The 24,472-nt window shown below is 48.2% G+C and overlaps 1 protein-coding gene across 2 annotated transcripts in view; it reads right to left on the reverse strand.

Moving 5' to 3' along the window:
* The window catches only part of Pacsin2 (protein kinase C and casein kinase substrate in neurons 2), a 94,724-nt gene extending 71,161 nt beyond the window's left edge, over positions 1-23,563 (reverse strand). The window contains exon 1 of one of the 2 annotated variants that reach the window (XM_090328857.1): positions 23,413-23,563. The gene's annotated coding sequence lies outside the window, so the exon portion shown is untranslated. The remainder of the gene's footprint in view (positions 1-23,412) is intronic. The other variant, XM_090328853.1, reaches the window with a different exon arrangement.
* Between the last annotated feature and the right edge of the window lie 909 nt (positions 23,564-24,472).

The raw sequence follows: 24,472 nt of genomic DNA on the forward strand, positions 1-24,472 counted from the left end.
AGGAGAGCCAGACTTCCTCCCACCACTCAGGACCAAACCCCCAGAACCTGACAGGCTGCAAAGGCCACTGCTTCCCAGATACTAAGTCAGCAAGGGAAGACACTGTCCCTGACTGGAGTGAGCATCTGAACTGCACACGACTCACTAACACTGACTGGGTTCAAATCCAAACTGGCCCTTACTCCCTATGTAGCTAGAACAAATACCTGGACCACCACGCTGAGCCGCCGCTTTCTTTACAGGTGTGATAAGGACAGCACCCTTACAGAGCTCAGCTGAGAACCAGATGGAGGAGTGCATAAGAAATCTGTCATGCTGGGGCCGGGAGTTTGGCCTAGTGGTTCAAGTGCTTGCCTAGCATGCACGAAGACCCGGGTTCGATTCCTTGGTACCACATACATAGAAAAAAGCCAGAAGTGGTGCTGAGGCTCAAGTGGTAGAGCTCTGGCCTTGAGAAAGTCCAAGGACAGTGCTCAGGCCCTGAGCTCAAGCCCAGGACTGGCAAAAAAAAAAAAAAAAGAAATCTGTCATGCTGTAGGCACTCAAATACAGACCACTGTTGTTATGTGGATCGTTGAATTTGCACAGGGACAAGTCCATCTCCAGCGGCACCCCAAGACACAGCTGGCTCTTCCCCTGAGGGACCTCACTGGCCATCCACCATGCTGGCTCACAACAGGCCACATGAAGAACTTCCACAACCCTCACCCAGCCAGGCCACCATGTTCACCAAAACAATTTGTGAGACTCTTTGTCAACCAGTGACTGGGTGTAGCAGTACTTGCCTGTCATCCTAGCAATTTGGGTTTGGCCAGCACAGGAAGAAAGGGTGGGGGAGGGGAGAGGAGAAGCTATCTCAAAGCATATCTAACACAGAGAAAAAGCCAACACAAAAAAAGGCTGGGGACTTGGTTCAAGTGCTTGAGCACTGTTTAGCAAGTACAAGAACATGGGCTCGGCCAGGAGTTTGGCCTAGTGGTAGAGTGCTTGCCTAGCATGCACGAAGACCCGGGTTCGATTCCTCGGTACCACATACATAGAAAAAAGCAGGAAGTGGTGCTGAGGCTCAAGTGGTAGAGCTCTAGCCTTGAGAAAGTCCAAGGACAGTGCTCAGGCCCTGAGCTCAAGCCCAGGACTGGCAAAAAAAAAAAAAAAAGAACATGGGCTCAAATATCCTAGTACTTCCCCACAAAAGAAAGAAAAAAATTCTCCCTGTATCACTTTTATGTTTTGTTGGGGAGAGGGGTCATGGAGCTTGTACTCGGCCTTGGCACTGTCCCTGAGCTCTTCAGCTCAAGGCTATCGACCTACCTTTGAGCCAAGCCCCACTTCCCATTTTCTAGAGGTTAACTGGAGATAAAAAGGCCACTTTTGTGCTTTTGAACCTTGATCCTCAAATCTCAGCCTCCTGTGTAGTTGGGGTTACAGGCGTGAGCCTCCTTGTCCAGCTTAATACACCCGGCTTAATAACAAGTATTTTTTAAGATTTTGTTGTTGTTGTTGTTGGTCATGGGACTTGAACTCTGGGCCTGGGTGCTGTCCCTGAGCTCTTCAGCTCAAGGTTACGGCCCTACCCCTGCAGCCACAGCACCACTTCCAGTTTTTTTGGTGATTAATTGAAGATAAGAGACTCACAGACTTTTTAGTGCCCAGGCTGGCTATGAACTGCAATCCTCAGATCTCAGCCTCCTGATTTGCTAGGATTATAGGTGTGAACCATGCACCGGGCTTTTAAAGAATTTTTAAAGAGATTTAGGAGTAGACCCAGAGAGTTTTTCATTCGTTCTTGGTCATCACTGCCAAGATCCCATACAGAGAGCTGCAAGGTTGCGGGTTCTTTTAGGGGGACCCTAAGCCTGAAAACAGAGGCAAGACCCGCAGCAGGAATGAGCCATAACCAAAAACAACCAGAACTAGTTTTCATCATGACACAATTTAACCTTCTGTTTCCCAGATAAGAGAGATGATCAACCTTGCCTCTTAGTATTTAAAAGGAGAAATACTTTTGCATGAACTAAAAAACCAAAGGATCAGATCTCACGAGCTCATCAGAGAAGGTGCCTGAAGGTCCAAGGCCAGCCTAGCCACTCTGTGCACTACAGCAGCAGGGGAATTCAAATACTCAGAAGAAGGTATGCAGTCTTCAGTGACCCTCGGCACACATTGCTAGGTAGCTCTCTGTGCCAAGTATCTTGCCCTGTCAAAAACATCCACTTTGATCCATCCTAATCCACACAGCCCTGGCCCTGGCATTCCATGAACATTTAAAGAAAAAAAAATTAAAAAGCTCAAATGTGGGCAAGGAGTTTTGCTTAGTGGTAGTGTGCTTACGTAGCATGCATGAAGACACACGTTCTATACCTTGGTACCACATATATAGAAAAAAGGTGGACCTGGTGCTGTGGCTCAAGTGGTAGAGCTCTAGACTTGAGAAAGCCCAAGGACAATGCTCTGGCCCTGAGTTCAGTCTCCAGGACAGGCAAAAAAAAAAGGTGGGGGGAGTTTGTTCTAATGGTAGAGTGCTTGCCTAACATGTACAAAGACCCAGGTACCATATAATAGAAAAAAAAATATCCGGAAATGATGCTTTGGCTCAAGTGGTAGAATACTAGCCTTGAGGAAAGCCTAAGCCCTGAGCCTCAAGCCCCACAACTGGCAAAAAACAAAAAAACAAAAAACAAAAACCTCAAATGTTCCTTGACCTTGCCATAAAAATTATAATGGCAGACACGTTTAGGGAAGAAAAGATGTAGAAACTAGTCTGACATGGTGGCTTATGCCTGTAACACTAGCTACTCAGGAGGGTGAGATCTGAGGATCGTGGTTTAAAACTAGCCCAGCAGGAAAAGTCCATTAGCCTCCTATCTTTAATTAACCACAAAATGCTAGAAGTGGAGCTGTGGCTCGAGTGGTAGAACACTAGTTTGGAGAAAAACAGTTCTAGGACAACACACTCAAGCTCCAAGTTCAAGCCTAGGGGTAGAATATACAAATGTGTGCACATGCGCACACACACACAACACAGAAACTTAAAAAATTCAAAGAAATCCTAAGCTGGGTACTGGCAGCAGCCCACACTTGTAATCTTAGTTATTCAGGAAGCCGAGATTGGAGGACTTTGGTTTGAAGCTAGCTGGGGCAGGAAAGTCCATGAGACCCTTTTTGGTTTTGTTTTTGTTTTGAAACTCTTATCTCTAATGAATCACAAAAAAAAAGCCAGAAGTACAGCTGTGGCTCAAGTAGTAGAGTGCTGGCCTTGAACAAAAAGAAGCTCAGGGACAGCACCCAGACCCCGAGTTAAAGCCCCAAGAAGGGGGGGAGGGGAGTCGAAGAAATTCTAGATCCTTGTCAGGCCCAGAGAGGGGGGGGGAAGGGGAGGGAAGCTAAAGTTAGTTCAAGATAGAAACAAATCACTGATGGGGAGAGGAATCCTTACAGGAGCCATGCATGTATTTGCTCATCCTACAACTGTCCAGAGTTCCACAGTCACTGGTGTGAATGAGACACTGCCCAGAGCTAATGCTGAACTTTAATGCCCTCCGCTTTCCCATTTCTTAGTCTCTCGAAAGACCAACATACCTTAGAACTGGAACTGTGTATCAACTGTGCAGTCTACAGGCCACAGGGGTGGACCTGAAGCAAAGAGAAGTAAACTAGAAGTGTTTTGAGGATAAGCAATAGTTTCACAGGAAAGATGGGGAAAAAGGCAGCTATAGCAGAGGCAATGGGACTTGTGAAAAGCACATGAGGAGGGAGAGAGGCTGGAAGTTCAGAAGTGTGAGAAATAAGGGGTGAGGGCACACTACAAATCTGGGCTTGTACTGCAATGGAAGGATTTCAATTCAAACATCCCAATCTTGGGCGGGGAGTTTGGCCTAGTAGTACAGTGATTGCCTAGCATGTAGGAAAACACAGCCCTCCAACAGGGAGGGCCAGAGCACTGGGCAAGAAGGCTCCCATGGTCTGAAGACAGCTGACAAGGCTGCCAGACCTCGGGGAGGGAGAAGGGCCATCCTACACCTCACAGCTGCAGCCTCGTCCCAGCCCTGGTGCTCCTCACCTGCCAGCACAGAAAGCGGATTGTCCCTTCACCTTTGTGTCCTGGCACACCTATCACCTGTGGGAATGAGACACTGCCCAGAAGTGACCAAGCAGGAAGTCCACCATGCCCAGGCCTGGAGTGGAGAGAGGCTGTGACAAGGAAGCAAGCACTGCCAGGCTCTTGCTCACCACCAGTAAGCAAGAGTCAGTGTCTTAGCCCCTGACAACTGGGGCTGAGGACGCCATGTAAAGTAAGAGAAGCCAGGCTACATCAAGCACCAGAGAACAATCCATGGAAAGGAACCACAATTCAGATCTTTGGAGTTCACCAATTAGAAAACTTTCCCCTAAAACAGAGCTTTTCAATAAATGCTAGGGTGGTTCTGAATTAACTGGACATCCACAAACACAAAAATGAACAGCCAGGCACCAGTGGCTCATGCCTGTAATCCTATTGATGAGGCGAGATCTGAGGATAGCCGTATAAGGCCAGCGTGAGCAGAAACGTCCGTGAAACTCCTATCTCCAATAAACTACTCAGAAACATCCAGAAGTGCACTGTTGACTCAAGTGATAGAGCACTAGCCTTGAGTACAAAGGCTCAGAGGCAACACTCCGGCCCAGAGTTCAAGCCCTAGAGCCAGCAAAAAAAATAATAAAACTTCAAGCTATACCTTACACTAAAGACAAAAGGCTAACTGAAAATAGATCACAGACTTACATGTAAATCCTAGAACTCAGGCCATGCACTAGTAGCTTATGCCTGCAGTCCTAGCTACTCAGGAGGCTCTGGTGGGGGTAGGGGCAGAAACTAGAACTCTTAAGTCTTCTGCAAAAGAAGACATAGAGAATATTTATAACTTTGGACTAAAGACAATTAATGGTGACACAAACAAGCCATGAAAGAAGCAACTGTGTTGAAAATGGGGACAAACACCTATAATTCCAGCACTTGAGAGGCATTTGAGGCCTGCCTGTACTACAGAGGGAGAGACCGTCAAAATAAAAAACCAAAAACCTGACTTTATCAAATTTTAAAAACATCAGCTCAGAGGAAAAAGATGGAAGGAATGACACTGTATCTATAATTTAACTTGTTGAATTTAATTTAAAATAAATAAGCTGGTTAATCTTTTTCTTTTGTTTTTGGTTGGTCATGGAGCTTGAACTCAGGGCCTGAGCACTGTCCTTGGGCTTTCTCAAGGCTAGAGTTCTACTACTTGAGCCACAGCACTACTTCTGGCTTTTTTTTCTATGTATGCGGTATCGAGGAATCGAACCTGGGTCTTCCTGCATGCTAGGCAAGCACTTTACCACTATGCCATACTCCCAGCCCTTCCTGAGCTCTTTAGTTCAAGGCAAGCTAGTGTTCTACCACTTGGAGCTACAGCACCACTTCTGGTGTCTCACGGACTTTCAGAGAGAGAGAGAGAGAGAGAGAGAGAGGGAGGGAGGGAGGGAGGGAGGGAGGGAGGGAGAGGGAGGGAGGGAGGGAGGGGGAGAGGGAGAGAGGGAAGGAGGGAGGGAGAGGGAGGGAAGGAGAGAGGGAGATTGATAAATAAGACCCTTATATCCACAACAAAAAGCCAGGTGTAGAGTTTGGGCTCAAGTAGTAAAGCTTCAGCTTGAGCAAAGAAAAAGCTAATAGATTGTGTCCAGCCCCTGAGGTCAAGCCTCAGTATCAGATTGCAGAGAATGGAGACGGTGCAGGACAGAATGGATCTAGTTCATACACGATGGTGTTCTGATGGCATCCTCAGAGGCCTAACACTTTCCCTTTCTAAGCCCAACTTTCTCACTTGAAAACAATGAAGTCCTGGGAGTGAGAGTAACCAGACAGGTCAACTTAGAATATCTCACACAGCAGAGTCCTCAGTAAAACATGCAATCATTTTTTGTATCTTTTGTTTGCGGGGGGGGGGGGGGGGGGGGGGGCAGGGGCCTTGAACTTTGGGCTTGGGTGTTGTCCTTGAGCTCTTCAGCTCAAGGCTACAGACACCACTTCAGCTCAAGGCCGCTGAGCCACAGCATCACTTCTGGTTTTCCAGTGGTTAGTTGAAGGTAAGAGTTCCACTGACTTTAGTGCCCAGGCTTTAAACAGAGATCCTCAGATCTCAGCCTCCTGAGTAGCTAGGATTACAGGTGTGAGCCACCACGCGCCCAGCTTCTTTTTTTTCTTTTCTTTTCCTTTTTGTTTTGGTGGTAATGAGGTTTGACCTCAGGAGATCACACTTGCTCCATTTGCTTGTTCAGCCTGTGCTCTATCCATTGAACCATGATTCCACTCCTGCTTTTTGTTGATTCTTTTAGAGAAGGAGTCTCATGGACTGTTCTGTTTGGGCTGGATGTAAACTGTTGTCCTCCACATCTCAGCCTCCTGAGTGACTAGGATTACATGCATGAATCACAGGTGCCCTTAAAAAGCATTTTGATAATTACAGTGAAATAAAAACTAGTTCTGATGAAAACAGGAGAGGACTAGATGGCTAGTAACAAAGCAAGTCCCAAGAAGGGGGATGAGACCTGGCCCTTCTAGCCCATTGAGGCTGGCCTTCCCCCACACCAGGGGAGGGGTGCTTATGCCTTTTTTTGGGGGGTGGGGGGGAGATGAAGCTGAGCTCCTTAACCAACAGTGATACACTGCAAACATCTGTAGGTGCATACCTGTCTGCTCACAGGACCGGCTGGCTCAAAACCCAACTGAGCAGAGGCAAGGCCCTGTCTCCCAGGTCCACAGAGGGGCCCTCCCATGGGAAGGCAGCCTGGGTCCCAGAACAGGACTCCAGAAGTGCAGTCCTGTGGAGGGCAGGGGCTGGTGGAGAGCAGGGAGGGGGCTTCACAGCCTCGGCAGGGCCTGGCAGACATAGCCCTGGGCCACAGGCCAGAACTCCCCAAGTTCCCAGCAATCACAGGGTTCACACTCGAGATTCTCGGAAGACAGAGACAGAGGAGGCACCTTCCATTTATTAGTAATAGCATATGCTATTTTAAAATATTTCCAAATGTAGTGAATTCAAAAGTTCCCAGCAGAAGTAGCAGACAGGTTCAAAATAGCAATTCTGGAAATAAGCACACACACAAAACCTTCAAGGAAAATGGCCTGGCTGAGCTTTAAAGGGAGGTGATGAGACAGTTCTCACCATTCTCTCCCATCAAACAACTTCAGATTCACACTTACAAAAACAAGAAGGAAATAGAGGAAACCCAAAAGGAAGCAAGAGAAGTTGTAAGATAAAATAACAAAGGGTAAGTCTGGAATTTATTGTAATAGCTATTTGATTCAGTCTTCAAAAAGGAAACATTAAGGGGCCAGGACTTTGGCATAGAGTAGAGTGCTTGCCTAGTATACATGACAACTGGGGATGAATTCCTTGGCATCACATACATAGAAAAAAGGCAGAAGTAAGTGGCTCAAGTGGTAGAGCTCTAAAGCCTTGAGGAAGCCCAAGGATAATGCTCAGGCCCTGAGTTCAAGGCCCAGGACTGGCATGCACGCGCACATACACACAAGGAGACATTAAGCTGAGACTCTTATCTCTAATGAACCACCAGAAAACCAGAAGTGGCGCCATGGCTCAAGGGGTAGAAGGTTAGCCTTGAGCTGAAGAGCTCAGACACAGCACTCAGGCCCAGTGTTCAAGCCCTACTACAGAGGAGAGAGAAAGAGAGAGAGAGAGAGAGGGGGGGGGAGGGAGGGAGGGAGGGAGGGGGAGGGAGGGAGGGAGAGAGAGAGAGAGAGAGAGAGAGAGAGAGAGAGAGAGAGAGAGAGAGGGGAGGGAGGGAGAGGGAGAGAGAGAGGAGAGAGAGAGAGAGAGGAGAGAGAGAGAGGAGAGAGAGAGAGAGAGAGGGAGAGAGAGAGAGAGAGAGAGAGGAGAGAGAGAGAGAGAGGAGAGAGAGAGAGAGGAGAGGGAGAGAGAGAGCGAGAGAGGGAGAGAGAGAGAGAGGAGAGAGAGAGAGAGAGAAAGAGAGAGAGAGAGAGAGAGAGAGAGAGAGAGAGAAGGAGAGAGAGAGAGAGAGAGGAGAAAGAGAGAGAGGAGAGAGAGAGAGAGGAGAGAGAGGAGAGAGAGAGGAGAGAGATGGGGGGGGGATTTATTTTCCCAGGAAAAGCCCAGAAAGCAGCCCCAGGTCTGAGAGGCAGAGGAACTTAAGGGACAGCATAAGGACCCACTGCACCAGGCAGAAGGAAGCTTAGGTTAAAGGTTGAGGCCAGATGAGCCTGGGGGTCAGTCCATCCCATGACTCATCACTCAGCCAGGCAGGGCAGCTGGGCCTGGACTTCTCAGGAAAATAAAATGGGAAGCTCGGGAAGACTGAAGGGAAGCCAGAAAGGAATGCCTCTGGGGCTTGGTCCTGACGAGCCAGGTTGGTTGAGAAACCCTAAGGATGAGGTGGGCTCCTATCCAGCCCTGCCAGCATGGGCCACACACAAGAAAAGCTCAGCCAGTTGCCAAGGCAACAATAACCTTGACATGTTTAGGCACCTGTAGAAACCAGGGCAAAGTACGGTTTCCATACTTGTGATAAAAGAAACACAGGCTGCCAAGCACCAGTCTAAGTCTCACTCTAGAATTGGTCTTATTGACAGAATAAACAGGGGTGGAGAAGGAGATGATGAAGCTCTCAGTGCCTTTTTTTTTTTTTTTTTTTTTTTTTTTTTTTTTGCCAGTCCTGGTCTTGAGCTCAGGGCCTGAGCACTGTCCTTGGACTTTCTCAAGGCTAGAACTCTATCAGTGGAGCCTCAGCACCACTTCTGGCTTTTTTTCTAAGTATGTGGTACCAAGGAATCAAACCCGGGTCTTTATGCATGCTAGGCAAGCACTCTACCACTAGGCCAAACTCTCGGTGCTCTCAGTGCCTTGTAGAGCCAACGGTCAGAAAAGTGAGCCCTGGAGTGCTGGTCTCTATAATCTCTATAATGCGCATGTGCTCCGGGATAAAATGCTTTTCATGCTTCTCGTGTGTGACCAAGAAGAGTAAAGTCCTTAGGTTTGGCTTTCTTGTGAATGTCAGCTTTCCTTAGCTGTGATAAGAAAGGGAGGGGGGGAGGTTACAAGTGGTGAGGCTAGATATCTAAAGGGGAAACAGCCCCTGGGCGAGGGGTGGGCGTGGAAGGCATGGCTGGAATCCAGGAGAAGGAACCTGAGGGTAAGAGCAGAGGTGGGCTAGCCAGACCATGACACCTAACCAGAACCTGTGTCCCCTGCTAAGCACCATGCCCTTTGTGCAGACCTTGGAAAACCAGCCACAGGGAAAGTACGTGTCTGCTCAGTCTCGGAGAGTGAGCACCTAAGGGACAGGGTAAGATGGAAAGTGAAGTCCGCCGGAGGAAGGCCACAGTGGACTTGTGCACAAGTCAACAACAGCGAACGGCAACACCACACTTCCCCATGAGCTCTTTAGAGATGACTGTCGCTTTTCCTTTTTTTTTTCAGGTCCCCAGACACTTTTGCTCATGGGAGCCAAGGCTCTAAACTCCGAGATGACTGTCTCTACCAAGAGAGGCAGGCATGTCTGGATACGGGGAGGGCAGTGCTCACAAAGGCAAAGTCCGAAGGCTCAAGTGACTCCACACTGTCCGCATTCCTGAAAGGGAAACAAGGGACATGCACACCCTTGGACACCGTCACATCGTAAATGTGGAGAACAGGACAACAAGCTGGTGAGCGATGGGGGACCAGAGCTGGTAAAGAAATGCAACCACAAACATCTACGGCCTCTACACCCTCAAAGCAGAACACTGGCTCAGGTGATCAGTAATCAGAGAATAAGGACTTTCGCGTCCTTTCCTTTTATGCTCTGGATTAAATTAGGGCCCTATGCATGTTAAGCACAAGTTCTACCACAGAGCTTCACCCCATTCCCTAGTAAGAACTTTCTAAAAAAGTGTCTTACTCAGGAAAATAAAGCAGTCAGTGCAAGAAAAATGACATCTACATACATAAACTTGGGGAAGGAAATGTGACTCATGTAAGAAACCCTCACAAAAATATTATCTCACAATACTTACAAGTTCTACAGGCTCAAGTACATTAAACAGAAAGCAGCTCCTTTTTTTCCCAACCAAAAATACCAGAAAACTAGAATCGCAGGTTTAAAAAACAAAAAAACTCTAAGGGCTGAGCCCTAGGGAGGGGCTCATGTGTGTAATCCTAGCTACTCAGGAGGCTGGGATCTGAGATTCCAGTTCAAAGCCAACTCAGACAAAAAAATAAAAAGAAGAAAAGTCTGTGAGACTCTTCTTTCTAACTAACCAGCAAAAAAGCCATGAATACAGTGTAGCTCAAGTGGTAGAGCAATAGCCTTGAGCAAAAAAGTTCAGGGACAGGCATCCAACCCCCAAGTTTAAGCCCCAAGACCAGCACAAAAATGAACAAAACAACATTCTAAAGTGTTTGTAGTCTTTAATCCAAGATTCCTATTCTAGGAACAAACACAGAGATAAAAAATAAAATTATAAACTGAAATTTTATCTACATTAGCAAAAAAAATGGAAATAACCTAAAAATCCAGCACAGTTGAATGTTTCATGTGCTTAGAAGATAATACAAATGTGAAATGTATTTTGAAAGATGATGGTGAAAACAAGGTCTCTGGTGCTTACGGCAAGCCGTGTTCTGAGAGTAACTGCACAGAACAAACCTAACCACAGCAACCTCAGCCCAGGGCCTCTGCCTGGCCAGAATCATGAACAGTGAACAAGAAGAAGGGGGTGGGGGGAAGGACTATATTTGATGAACTAGTTAAGAGACCTGGAAACTGATTCCTAAAGAGAAGACAGGCAGTTGAGCTCCGTGTGAACTTCAAATGTGTCCCCCTTTTACTCCCTTGAACTAAAGCACAGGTTCTCACTGTAAACAGCTTCCTATGTTCAAACTGATGACCTCAAAGCACTAGTAGAATGGAAGAGCTAACAGCAGGGCACTGGGCAGCTCGTGGCTATAATCCTAGCTACTTCAGGAGGCTGAGATCTAAGGATCACAGTTTGAAGCCAGCTGGGGGCAGGAAAGTCCATGAGATGCTTATCTCCAGTTAACGGCCAGACAACTGGAAGTGGAACAGTAGTTCAAAGTGGTAGAGTGCTGGCCCTCAGCAGAAAAGCCAGGGACAAGCCACATGACCAACAACAATAAAGGAGAATGGGAGAGGATGAACAGGAGGTCCCTCTAACCTTTTCTCTTCTGAGGCAGGAACATGGTAGGCAATGGGTGGCCGCTACGACACATTACAAATGCCTGTGCAGCCGGGTGCAGTGGCCCATGCCTGTAATCCTAACTACTCAGGAGACTTGAGTACTGAGGATCCTAGTTCAAAGCCAGCCTGACTTGCATATCTGTTTCTATGATTGTGATAATTGCCATTTTGTGCCAATTACATTTTTAGTTTTAATATTTTTTATTGTTTTGCCCTTTTGCTTTCTAATCTTTTAAAAATTGAAGAAACAACCAGGTCTATAGTTATACAAGTTTACAACTATAATCCAGCATTTGGGAGGCTAAGCATTGGGAGTCTGAAGCCAGCCTAGCTAGAGAGCAACATCTATCTCAAAAAACAAAACACAGCCGGGTGCTGGTGGCTCATACCGATGATCCTAGCTACTCATGAGGCTGAGATTTGAGGACCGTGGTTCAAAGCCAGCCTGGACACTAAAGTCTGTGAGACTGCACCAGAAGTGGTGCAGTGGCCAAGAGGTAGAGCACTAGGCTTAAGCTGAAGAGCTCAGGGACAGAGCCCAGGCCAAAACAATCACAAAAATCACAAAAAATCACCTGGTCTAATTTGCCTGCACAAGTGATCTTCACTTGCTATCACAATGTCAACAAAAGATGAAAACCTTTCATGCTTTCACAGTGTTGTACCTCTCTAAAGGGTTCAGTTTCTTCTCCCTCAGCTACCAGCTTCTACAGCATACCTCGAAGAATGCAGCTGCCTAAGTAGGGCCTCTGGAATCCTGGGCCGTGGCTCCACCCTCTGACCCCACCCAGGAGGGAGCTGAGGACACAGAGTCACCTTGACCACTCACCAGAAGAGTGGGGCAAGTCCTACTCCGTCCTTATCTCCCCAGTTCTGTACACGACTTCAGAGGTTCAGATTACTTTAATCAGGTAAGTTGAAAGCATAGACCCTGCCTTAAGCAAAACAAAAAAAAAAAAAAACTACATAATTTGTCTCCTGTCTGTTTCTCAGAGGTGGGGTGGGAAGATTAACTTTTAAATATTATTTTCACATTTGAGGGTGAGTGACTCAGAATCTCCTTAATTCAGGCACTGGTTAAAGGGATTTGGGTGTGGACTTCTCTCAGTGACCCTCTGAATGTCACTTTCTCTCTGAGCCCTTCACTGTGGGTGAAATGGAGCTATCCTTGTCTGGTGAGAGGGAATGGAAGACTCCTTTATGATCCCTCAGAGAAGGTTTGAACCTGGAGTTCTCAACCATGCCTATGGCACATGCCCAGCCTTCTCTAGTGATACATTTACTTATGCAGAGGTCAGCACTGCTTAATTAAAGCATCATCATGTCCAAGCTAAACAGCTCCCAAGCAGGCCAGCTCCAGCAAATCAGTCAGCTACAAAACCCACTAATAGTGGCCTTGGAGGGCCGTGTGGGGAGAGAGCCTGCTTCGTGGTTCCTTCTAAGACCACAACTCACAATCTTGGCACACCCAGTTGGCGACAACTTGATTTGGTACAATAGAACCCAAACATACCTTAAATTAATGAAAATGATGATAAACTACAATTTGGGCCTCACTTTATAATAATAAAATTCCATTTAATTCAATGGGAAACTTCAAAACTAGCCACAGTTGGTTCTATGAACTAAAGACTGCCCTGCCGTCCCGATTACCTGTAACTCCCCCAACCCCCAGGGGGACATAGGCTGGGGCTCAAATGGGGTCCAGCTTGGTAGCTTGGAAAGCTACAGACATCTCTGGTTCTTAACAATATGGCCTCAATAACAGAGGACACTCTGGGGCCATGAGTGTGACCTAGTGGTAAAGTGCTCGTCTAGCACTCACAAAGCCCTAGGTTCGATTCCCTGGAACCACATACACAGAAAAAGCCAGAAGTGGCACAGTGGCTCAAGAGGCAGAGTGCTAGCCTTGAGCAAAAAGTGTCCAAGGACAGTGCCCAGGCCCTGAGTTCAAGATCCAGGACTGGCAAAAGTAAGTAAATAAATAAATAACATACTTTAGTTTCAAATGTTTGTAAGTTCCAGAAAATTCTTATTCTCCTTAGATGACTGGTTCCTGATTTTCTTTAATTATGTCCACATTTTGATTTGTGTTTGCTTGTATTTATCATCTTTGTTAGATCTGATTTTTTATTTACTTTGACTATGTTCATATCTGGTTTAATTTCTACTTCGTTAATTTCATGCGCCTGGAGTGGTTTGGGGCCATAGATGTCATGCGTCATGCATCATGCGTCGGTCATGCGTGCGTCGGTTGCCATCAGCTTGGCAGGGGCTCTGTGACTGGAGTCCCTCTGCCACCCACTAGCGCTCCAACACAGACCCCAAATTTGGCCTTTTAAGTGATGGCTTCTAGATTCTCACAACTAAATCTACTGTCCAACATCTGTTGTTAAGATCTCTCCAGCCTCCTTCTCCACTCTAAACCACAAAGAGGGAAGATGAACAACCAACAAGGTTGTTCGGCAGACACAATGGGCACTGTAAGAAAGCTCAAAGTGGTCAGACACACCGTAATCCTCACACCTGTAATCCAGCTATTCAAGAGACTAGAGATCTGAAGAGCACGGTTCTGGGCAGGAAAGTCTCTGATAATTTTTTTTTTTTTTTTTTTTTGCCAGATTTAGGGATGGAACTCAAGGCCTGGGCACTGTCCCTGAGTTTCTTTGGCTCAAAGCTAGCACTCTACCACTTCAGCCATAGCACCACTTCTGGCTTTTTCTGTGTATGTGGTACTAAGGAATCAAACCCAGCATGCATGCTAGGCAACCACTAAGCTACTTTCCCAGCCCCTGGGAAACTCATATCTCTAATAAACTACTCAGAAAAATTCAGAAGTGGACTTTGAGCACAAAAAGGCTCAGGTCAGTGCCTAAGACCTGAGTTAAAGCCCCAGGACCAGCAAAAAAAGAGAAAGGGAGGGAGGGAAGGAGCAAGGGAGGGAAAAAGAGAGAGAGAGGGAGAAGGAGTGAGAGAAAGAGAGAGAGAGAGAGAAAGGGAGAGAGAGAAACACTCAAGCCAGGCACCGTGGCTCACGCCTATAATCCTAGCTACTCAGGAGGCTGAGATCTGAGGATCATGGTTCAAAGCCAGCCTGTACATTAAAAAGTCCATGACACTCTTATCCCCAGCTAACCACCAGAAAGTTGGAAGTGGCACTGTGGCTCAAAGGGTAGGATGGTAGCCTTGAGCTGAAGAGCTCAGGAACAACACCCAGGCCAAGGGGTAGGGTGGTAGCCTTGAGCTGAAGGGCTCAGGGATAGCACCAGGCCCAGAGTTCAAGTCCCACAACCGACCAACAACAATAAGAAAGCTCAAAGTAAACCATGAATGCCTTATACAATCAAGCAGCTTATATTTAGTTTAACTATAAAGTCAAGTTATGAGTTAAATAGTAATTCGAAAAGTGAAAGGGCAATGGTGCTTGTGCCGGGCACGGTGATTCACGCCTGTAATCCTAGCTACTCAGGAGTCTGAGATCTGAATCGTGTTTCAAAGTCAGACTGGGCAGGAAAGTCCATGAGATGCTTATCTCCGATTACCTACCGGAGAGCTGGCACTGTGGCTCGAAATAGCAAAGTGCTAGCCTTGAGCACAAGAGTTCATGGATAGTACCTAGGCCCTGCGTTAAGCTTCAAGACGGACAAGCAAGCAAGAAAGAAAGCAAGAAAGGAAAAGAAAATCTCACCTCAGAGAATTCCCTCACCCTCTCTCTACCAGGTAAAGAGACAACCAGAAGTTGGCAATCTGCAGTGCAGAAAAGAACCTGGCCATACTGAATCCTAACCATACACTTCTAGACTCCCAACAAGGAGGATTTTACAAGCCTAGGGTTCTTTGGTACAGTAGCCCAAAGTAAGATACTGTCTCAGAAATGACTGAGGAAGAGAATGAAGTTAGCTAGTAGTGGAACTGGAACCCAAACCCAGGATAATGTGACTCCAAAAATATGTCTATAGCAGGGTACAGTGACACATGCCTGTAATCCTAGCTACTCAGAAAGCTGAGATCTGAGGATCAAGGTTCAAAGCCAGTCCCAGCACAAAAGGACCTGAGACTCTTATCTCCAGTTAGCCTCTATAGAAAACAAGAAGTGGGGCTTGGCTCAAGGGTAGGGTAGTAGCCTTGAGCTGAAGAGCTCAGGGACAGCACCTAGGCCGAGTTCAAGCCCCATTATCCACAAAACAAAAAAACAAACAAAAAAAAACAAGTCTCCAGCCTCTGGTTCCTTATGGCAATATTACTTTTTCTTCTGACGGTGAAAGTTCCATCCTAACCTGTGAGCATAAACCATACTGAAAGAGAAACACAACCCAGGCAGCCACTCTTAAGACCCAGCAAAATCATAAAGGCAGGCAAATGAGTCAGAAACTACACTGCCCTGGAATCCCACTGCTTCTTAGAATTACCCAGGGCAGTCCTCCAGCAGCGGGGACACAGGTGACCTCTGTGAAAAGGAGCCAGCTGAATTACTTTCCAGTGCCCCGATGACTTCTCAGTTGACCTCTGGCTTCTGCAAAGACCAACCTGCTCTGTCCCTGAAAGTCCTGCTCACTGAATCCCGTCCTCCGGAAGCTCCTGACCTCAAGCCTACACACCAGCCTCACCGCCATCTACGCTCTCTCACCTACACCCCTTGCACTCACATTCTTGACGACTCTGCAGTCCTCACTGGGACACTGCTTTGGCACCAATAGTTCCAGCCAAGGCAGTTCCCTGAAGGCCATCCCTCTGAGCATCCTTGGGGCATCCAGAGCTGCTCTAGTACATTCACGTCTATTTGGTATGGTCAAGGTGAAACACAATTGTGTCTAGACCCGCTTCTAACACTTGAATTGCCTCTATGGAGAACGAGAGTCTTAATCTATGTCCAATGTTCAAACCACTCAGAGGCTCTGGGCCTCGGAGGAACCTCAAGCTGTAGGAAGCGTCTCACCAGATGAAGCAAAACTGGGGGCCATGAGCCTACAGAGTGGCCAAGATAGCCCATATTAACCCATCTTGCTCATTTTCCTTCCCCCCAATGTCCCTTCTGTTAGAGCAGAATAATAATATATGATACAATATAGCTGGGTGCTGTGGTTCACACCTATAATCCTAGCTATTCAGGGGGTTGAGATCTGAGGATGGCAGCTCAAAGCCGGACTAGGCAGCAAAGTCCATGGAACTCTCATCTTCAATTAACTGCCAGAAAACTGGAAGAGGAGCTGTGGATCAGAGTGATAGAGCGCTAGCAATGAGCAAAAGAGCGTAAGGAGTGCACCCAGCCCTGAGTTCAAACCCCATGACAAGCATATATACATACATACATATACATATACACACACGCATACATATATATATGTACGTATATATCATTTGCATTCCAGAGGGGGACAATGAAATGAAGCTCAGAGCCAGACACAGTGGTGCACTCTTGTAACCTAAGCACTTAGGAGACAGAGATAGGATATGAATGAGCTCAAGGTTAGCCTGGGTTATCTAGTGAGATGCTGTCTCAAAATCATAAAAGTCCAGTACTTCTATCAGTAGCTTAATCAGAGTCCTCCAGCCCAGCCCTCTGTCAACAGCCATGCCACTATCAGTGTGTCAATCACAGAAAGGAAGCCAATGGAAGGGAAGGACCCACAGACGGACGTGAGTTTCCTGAGCAGAGCAAGCACTCATGAAATGTTAGCAGAGCCAGTGAGTCAGGCATGGGCAGGTCCACATCCACGTGGGCATGACAACACAGCCCTGCACACTGGCAGCAGCCTGGGACTCATGCTCCATCACGAGCTTTACTCTCTGATAGCCTCACGTTCCACTTTGGGCAATTTTCTTATGCTTTGTGTTCAGAATTCACAGCTTGCCATTGGCCTCCACCACTACTCTCAGGAGGAGTTTTATCCTTCACTCGGCACCCGACTTCTCGGTTCAATGTCACAGAGGCTGAATGCCTCATCTCAGGTAGGAGGAAGCACCTGAAATGGACAGACCCTTTTCCACACAACACAGAACAGTGGTCGGTCATCTCCTGACACGGGGTGACATCCCCAAAGCACAGCAGACTGTACAGGCCACATGTACTGAATGTGCTGCTGTTACCTCCCAGGCCTAGGAGCCAAAATGTATGATTAGGATGATTATTTTAACCAAAATTGAACGCCTGCACACTTTTGAAGTTTTGTGGTCATCCGCATATATGAGCTCTTTATTCAACTCAGACTTTCTCGATAACACGTTAGGAATCTGACCAGAAGGCCACAGAAGGTACTGCTGGACAGGCATGGCCACGGACACAATTTAGACACAACTTTCCAACCACACAAAGGGTCTGGGGAGGGACTTCAGGCTGCAGGTGCACTTCAGGAGTGAAGGGATGCTGGATGGGACAAGTCAAACATTAACAATTTTAACTAACAAGCCGCGTGTGGTGGCTCACACCTGTAATCCTACTCAGGAGATCTGAGGATCACGATTCAAAGCCGGCCCAGGCACTATAGAACCACTAAAGAACGGGGGACTCTTATCTCTAATTAACCACTGGAAAACAGGAAGTGGCACTGTGGCTCAAGGGGTAGGACGGTAGCCCTGAGCTGAAGACCTCAGGGACAGTGCCCAGGCCCAGAGTTCAAGCCCTGTGACCGACCAAAAAAGACAAAAAAAAAGAATTTTAACTAATAGGTATTCTGCCATTTTATACAGTACTAAGCAACTAAGAATTACTTACATGTACTCTTTTTTTTTATTATAAAGTATAGAGGGGTTACAGTTATATTCACCAGACAGTAGGTGCATTACGCATTACACATGTACTCTTTGATAGACATTACAGAAGTCTGCCCAAAAACCCAAGACCAACAAATATGCCCCAATAATATTTTTAAAAATAATAATAATAACCTATTCAAGAGCAGACAGAAAGGTGTTCAGTGATCCAAACTGCAACAGAAAAACAGTCCATCAGATGAACAAATAGTTTCCTTTGCAAGTGACACATTCTGGGATATTTAACTGCCAAACATAACTCATTATGACAACCACCAAGGAAGCAAAACCAATGGAAAAACCCCACACTGGCATCTAGGAGCACCAATCCTGGTTACAGGATGGGCCTCTGGCTGCCGGACCTAATCAAAACAATGGCCAAACCCTGGCACCCCTCCCTTCATCACAAAAAGGAATATCTGTACCCACTCAGAAATGTTTTGAGTTGGGGGAAAAAAGAGGTGAAAATCCTTTGGAATGTGTGTCAAATAATTGTTATTATTAGCCCAAAGAGGACAGAGAAAATAGGATTATGGCATATCTGAGGGGAGAGGCAGCTTAGGAATGCATTATGCTCACTCACCATCACACCACACTATGAGAAGCAGCGAAGGCTGGAATGATCCAGTTCTTAACCTGGGTTAGGTCCCTGAAGTTGTCCAGGTTACTTTCTGAGTTAGGGGGTTACAGCTGTCATTAGGCCTCAAAAGCTTAAGAACCTCTGGGCCTATGTTTATGAATGAGTTTATGTTTATAAATAGGGAAACAAAGGTCCTAAGATCTGTGCCGACTGTCCTAATCTCAGATTTTGTCGAGGAAAGGCTGGACAGAGGTCATGGTTCCTTGGTCTCTGTTCATCTTCTCCACCATCCCAAATATTGAGGAGGAAAAAAAAAATCATGAATTTCACATAGCTATACAGTATTACATAGCCAGCATTCACACTGGTTCTAGTAGCAATCTTTCTACATTTTTCCTTTTTGGCAATATGAGGGCTTGAACTCAGTGCTTCATTTGCTAAGATATAACGACCCTGTTTTTGCTGATTATTTCTGGGTTAGGGTACAACACCTCACCCTGATGTTTGAGCCTGAATTTACCTAGCTTAGGCTTTTCATCACTGCCGGGGTCCAGCTTATTCTCCCCTTGCACAGCGTCTCCTGGACTTTCCTGCCCGGGATGGTCCCAGTCTCAGCTTACCTCACAGCTGGTGATGACAGGCACCCAGCACTGCACCCAGCTACGGGTTGAGAAGGAATCTGGTTAACTTTTCTGCCTGGGCTGCCTGGAATCAGGAACCTACCAGACAAAAGGCTTTTCTTGCCGAAGTCCTTCGTAGTTGAATCAGCACTGTGTCCACTGCTCTATCTTCATTTCTATCTAGTTCAGTGCCTAGAACCATGAAGCATGATTTTTTTTAAATGAATTTATTTCATTTTGCCAGTCCTGGGGCTTGAACTCTGTGCCTGGGTGGTGTCTCTGAGCTCCTTTTACTCAAGGCTAGTGCTCTACCACTTGAGCCACAGTGCCACTTCCTGCTTTTTCTGTGATTAATTAAAAACTTTCCTGCCTGGGCTAACTTTGAATTGTGATCCTCAGATCTCAGCCTCCTGAGTAGCTAGGAATACAGGCGTGAGCCACTGGGACCCAGATAAACATAATTTTTTTAATGAGCCGAAGTTATAAGTTAATGGTGGAGTACTTGCCTAGCATGTGTGAGGCCATGCTACCAAAAAACCCAGAAGTAGAGTTATGTGTACTTGAGCAAAAGAAGCTCAGGGACAGTACCCAGGAACTGAGTTCAAGGCCTAGGGCCATCACAAAAAAAATAAAATCAGTAAATAATAGAAATTTAAAGAGGATTTTATGTTAGGAAACAAATGAGGCTACTCTGCTTTATTCACCAAAAAGATAAACACATACTCACTAGAATAAATGAAAGTCAATGCATAACTTAAAGGCAAAGTTGGGAGCAGGGCATGGTGTGCAACTGTAATCCTAACACCCAGAGGCACAGGCAGGAAGATCTAGGAATTCAAGGCCAGCTGAGGCTGCAAAATTAGACCCTCTCAAAATATACACATATGTACATAAAGGTTTTTTTTAATAAAAGGTGAGGTTTTTTTAAGTTTTAAAGTGTAATTTTAAACAAAATACCAAAACTCGTCCTCTCTGATGACCACTGTCCCTCAAATCATTTATATTTGAAACTACGCTGATGCCAAAAATGTCATACTGAGCCAGGCGTGGTGGCTCACGCCTGTCATCCTAGCCACTCAGGAGGCTGAGATCTGAGGATCAAGGTTCAAAACCAGCCCGGCACAAAAGGAACTGAGACTCTTATCTCCAATAAACTACCAGAAAACTGGAAAGGGTGCTGTGGCTCAAGGGGTAGGGCAGTAGCCTTGAGTTGAAGAGCTCAGGGACAGCGCCCAGGGCCAGAGTTCAAGCCCCATGAGTGACAAAAAAAAAAAAGTCACACTGTACAGAATACTTGAAGAACTCTCCATCTTCTTGCCTCAGTCTCCCAAGTGCTAGGATTACAGGCCTTTACCAGTAAAGTGCTAGTATTATAGACATGCACAAAACACCATGCTCTGTAGAACTATTCCTTTATGATGGTCTACTATGAGAAGACAAAGCAAACAATCTGAATACTAAAATCTAAAGAGATTTCTAGATATCCATCTTGAGGACCGCCAGTGACACCCACCAGGAGCTACCTTCAGGCAGGAAAAAGTTTTCAGGTATGTGAAGATGGAGATAGCACTGCAACTGTGGAATGTAAATGGCATAACAACCCATGCCTCTGTTGCCTTCAGGTATGCAGCTGCAGCTCCAAATGACTGGAAAAAAAAAACTGATCTGGCCAGCTCCCATGAAAGTAGTCATTACCTACATAATCTAAAGGGTGGCCTCCAGGAAGTCAAATACAACTGGATGGTCGACCAGAGTCAGCTGGGAGGCTCAGGTGGGAATAGTAAGAGAGAACCTGGTAAATGCTACTCTCCAGGTACCATTACCATCCTTAAGGTTACAACTTTTTCAGGAGGGCTTGAACTCAGGAGCTTCATTTGCTAGCAATCTACAATTTGGACCACATCGCCACTTCCAGCTTTTGCTCTTTATGTAGTACAAAGGAATCAAACCCAGAGCTTCATGCATGCTAGGCAAACACTCCACCACTAAGCCACATTCCCAGCCCATGACTTTTTTTTTTTGCCAGGGGAGGGGGGGTGTTTTTGTAGTAGGCCTTGAACTCTGGGCCTGGGTATTGTCCCTAGCTCTTCTGCTCAAGCTAGCCCTTCAAATTGAGCCACAGCACCATTTCCCCCAAACTGTTTTTTAAAAAATATCCTATAACACCCTGGGATGATGACTCCATCACCTCCATGATCAGGAGGTTAAAATTTCCAGCCTTAACCCAGTCAGCACAGACTTTCATGTGAGAGAAAAGACATGAAAAAGCAAAGAGCAGAAGCCCCTCTGGTTCTACACTAGGAACACCTGCCATCAGACATGAGACGTGGGCACCGTGCCAGGGGAATGCCAATCTTACCTCCCTGTAGCAGGCTACATTGGAAATCTAGATGTTAGTTTTTACATTTTAGATTATCTAAATATTTTGACCTCTCAACATTTGAGAGTATAAGGAACCAGGTTCCAGTTCTCAAAACAGCATGAACTAATATACCATTTCCATTCCAACGAGTTGTTATTCTTCTACAAAAAGAAAACTGAGTAAGAGTGCAGACCTAATCACTCATCTACTCTGTGTTATGTTACTTTCCCAAGGAATCAATGCCACAGGCCTAATGGCCAGTTTCTTTAAAGCTTCAAGACTATTGTCAAAGGAAAGCCAACCACAGATAAGTTTTTTGATGTGTGGCTTCATATCTCAAGTAGCATAACCTCACTAAGAAGACAGCCAAACTCCAGAAATAAGTTTGAATACACACACACCAAAGCTTTCCAGGTGAATCAAGAGAAATCCAAGCTACACTGGCACTCACTCAAGGCCTTGAAGGAGAGGTTGCAGACAGTCTCATGAATCAAGCAGAGTAAGGATTTAGGGAGACCCCACAGGAGGGCTGGCATTCAGCATGGGACAACTGGCTGGTCCCTAGCCCTGAGCTCCAAGATGGCAATCCTAGGAGAGTTAAAACAGAACTTCCAACATATTAGATGAAGTGTAGAAGACGACAAATTGAAGAGAAGGAAGGCCTGAGCACATGTCCACAGCTCAGGTTTAAATTAGTTGAGCCCAGCTAGATTTTCATCAGGACAGCCGGGGGAGTGTTTGGTAAACAGCCTAATGAGTAGCCCTGGAGACTCCACACAACCTACTCCTCTTAACCACAAAATCCCAGGACTGTCAGGGTAAGGAGAAGTCAGGAGCCAGGAATGGTGTGCACACCCCCCCCACACACACACACATAAAGCCATCTTCCCTCCGGCACCCCTGGGGTGTGTCCACCTCCAACCGTGGCCCGAGAGGGACCCCAGGAAACAGCCAGCCAGGGTGGTTCCCTTTGACCAACTTCTTGCAAAAAAGAAAACCCACCTTGTCTGAGAGTTCCCCAACCCGGTGACTCACAAAAAGTCAGCCTCTGTCTAGTGACCCCGTGGCTGGCCAGGCTCAGTGGGGAGAGAGGGAGCACACATCAGATTCAAGCAGACTGGAAACGTCTGTAAAGGAAAAGGGCGCACACCCCCACTTCTCCTGCCCTCCCGGGCCCCCCAAGCCTAGATCCTGCTCACAAGGGAGGGAGGCTTCAGTTGCCCCAGCACACACACACACACACACACACACACACACACACACACACACACACTCACACTCACACTCACGGAGGCCAGGGAGGGTGAGAAGGAAGGAAATGGAGGACGGCCATCAAAGCGCCCCAAATAAGTGCGTCCGCATGAACCCCGGCGCCCTCCCGGCCCCCCAACACCGCCGCCCACCCCGCCACTCTGGGCCCAGGTCCCGCACCTCCCAGGCTCCTGTCCCCCCCCCAGACCCCGTGCCCGCCCGGCACCCTCGCCTGCCCTGCGGCCCCTCGGATCCCAGGACCCGCGGAGGCCGCGCCTCCCGCTCCCCGCAATCCCGGGGACGCCGCGCAGCGTCCACGTCGGCCCCAGGCCCCCAGGCGCAGCCCTGGAACCCCGCCACGGCCCCGCTCGGACCCTGTCTCCCCGGCGCGCCCCCCGCCTCGGAACCCAGCTCCCACCCGGCCCCCGAGCGCACCCCGCTCGCCCCGACGGCCCTCCCCGGGCGCCGCGCCCCCTGCGCGGGGACCCCAACTTTCCAGCGGCGCGGCCCGCGGGCTCGGCCCAGGACGCGGCGGCCTGACAGGGCGCGGGCCCGGCTGCCGACCCGCGCCCCCGCGTCCCTCCCAGACGCCCCAACCGTCGCGACGTGCCCCTCACCTCAGCAGGCGCTCGGCTTCCGACCTGCCGTGGCCCCCGCTCCGGCCGGGACGGCGTCTCCAGTCCCGGGTCCAACTCCGACCCCGAGTCCCGGTCTCGCTCCGGCCGTGCTGCCCAGCCCTATCCAGACCCGCCGCGGCCGCTTCTGCCGCCAGCCGCGACCGCACCGCCCCCGCCGCACCCGCTGTGCTCGTCTCATTGGCTGCCTGGCAAGAAGCCCCGCCCTTCAGACCCGTCCGCACTCCGGATTGGGCCGGGGCAGCTCCGAGGAGGCACGCCCCCTAGCGCGCGCCAAAGGATGACCCTGAGCGAGCATTAGCAGCCTCCCCTGTCAATCAAAGGGGGATTGCCCATTTAATGCCCGAGAGGCCGGCGGAGTGGCTCGCTCCTCATTCGGGGCGAGAGTTGCGTCCACCCGGCCGGCGCTGAGGGGCGCCAGAGGCACCCAGAAGTGGAAGGTGCGGCGGGGCGCCGCGCTGCCTGGCCCGGAGTGCAGAGAAGGTAGACTTTCCGAGTTGGCTCCTCTGGAGGACTCAGAAGGCGGCGGGGCGGGTGGAGAGGGGGCGCCGGGCCGCGCACCCGCCCCGGCCATGCTGCCGGTAACCTGGATTGATGGGGCAGCGCCCAGTTACAGAAGGAAAGACGCGGGTTGGCTGATGCTTCCTGAGCCCTGGCAGCCCAGGGCTTCCCGGGGAGGAGGGCCGGGCGAGGGCGGCCGGGGACGCGGACACCCGGTCACTCGCCCGCTGGACAAGGATGGGGAGACGACCGGACGCGTAGACCGCTGGCAGCGGCGGCCGCTCGGCCCCGGGCCCCCGGCGCACTCGGGAGGCTGAGATCGGGGGTCGAGATTCCTAAGACGCTATGTCCAATTAAGCACCAAACAAACACAAAAACGGGAAGAGTGGGCTCTGGCTCAAATGATAGGGCACTAGCCCTGCGTAAAGAAAGTGCAGGGACCGCACGCAGACTGAATTCAAGCTCCAGAACGAGGACAAAAATTTATAATAATAGTAATAATAATAGTATTTGTTGTGGGTCGTGGGCCTTGAACTCTGGA

The sequence above is a fragment of the Megascapheus bottae genome, chromosome 2 (assembly GCF_031878675.1).
Source record: "Megascapheus bottae isolate mThoBot1 chromosome 2, mThoBot2.hap1, whole genome shotgun sequence".
NCBI lineage: Eukaryota > Metazoa > Chordata > Mammalia > Rodentia > Geomyidae > Megascapheus > Megascapheus bottae.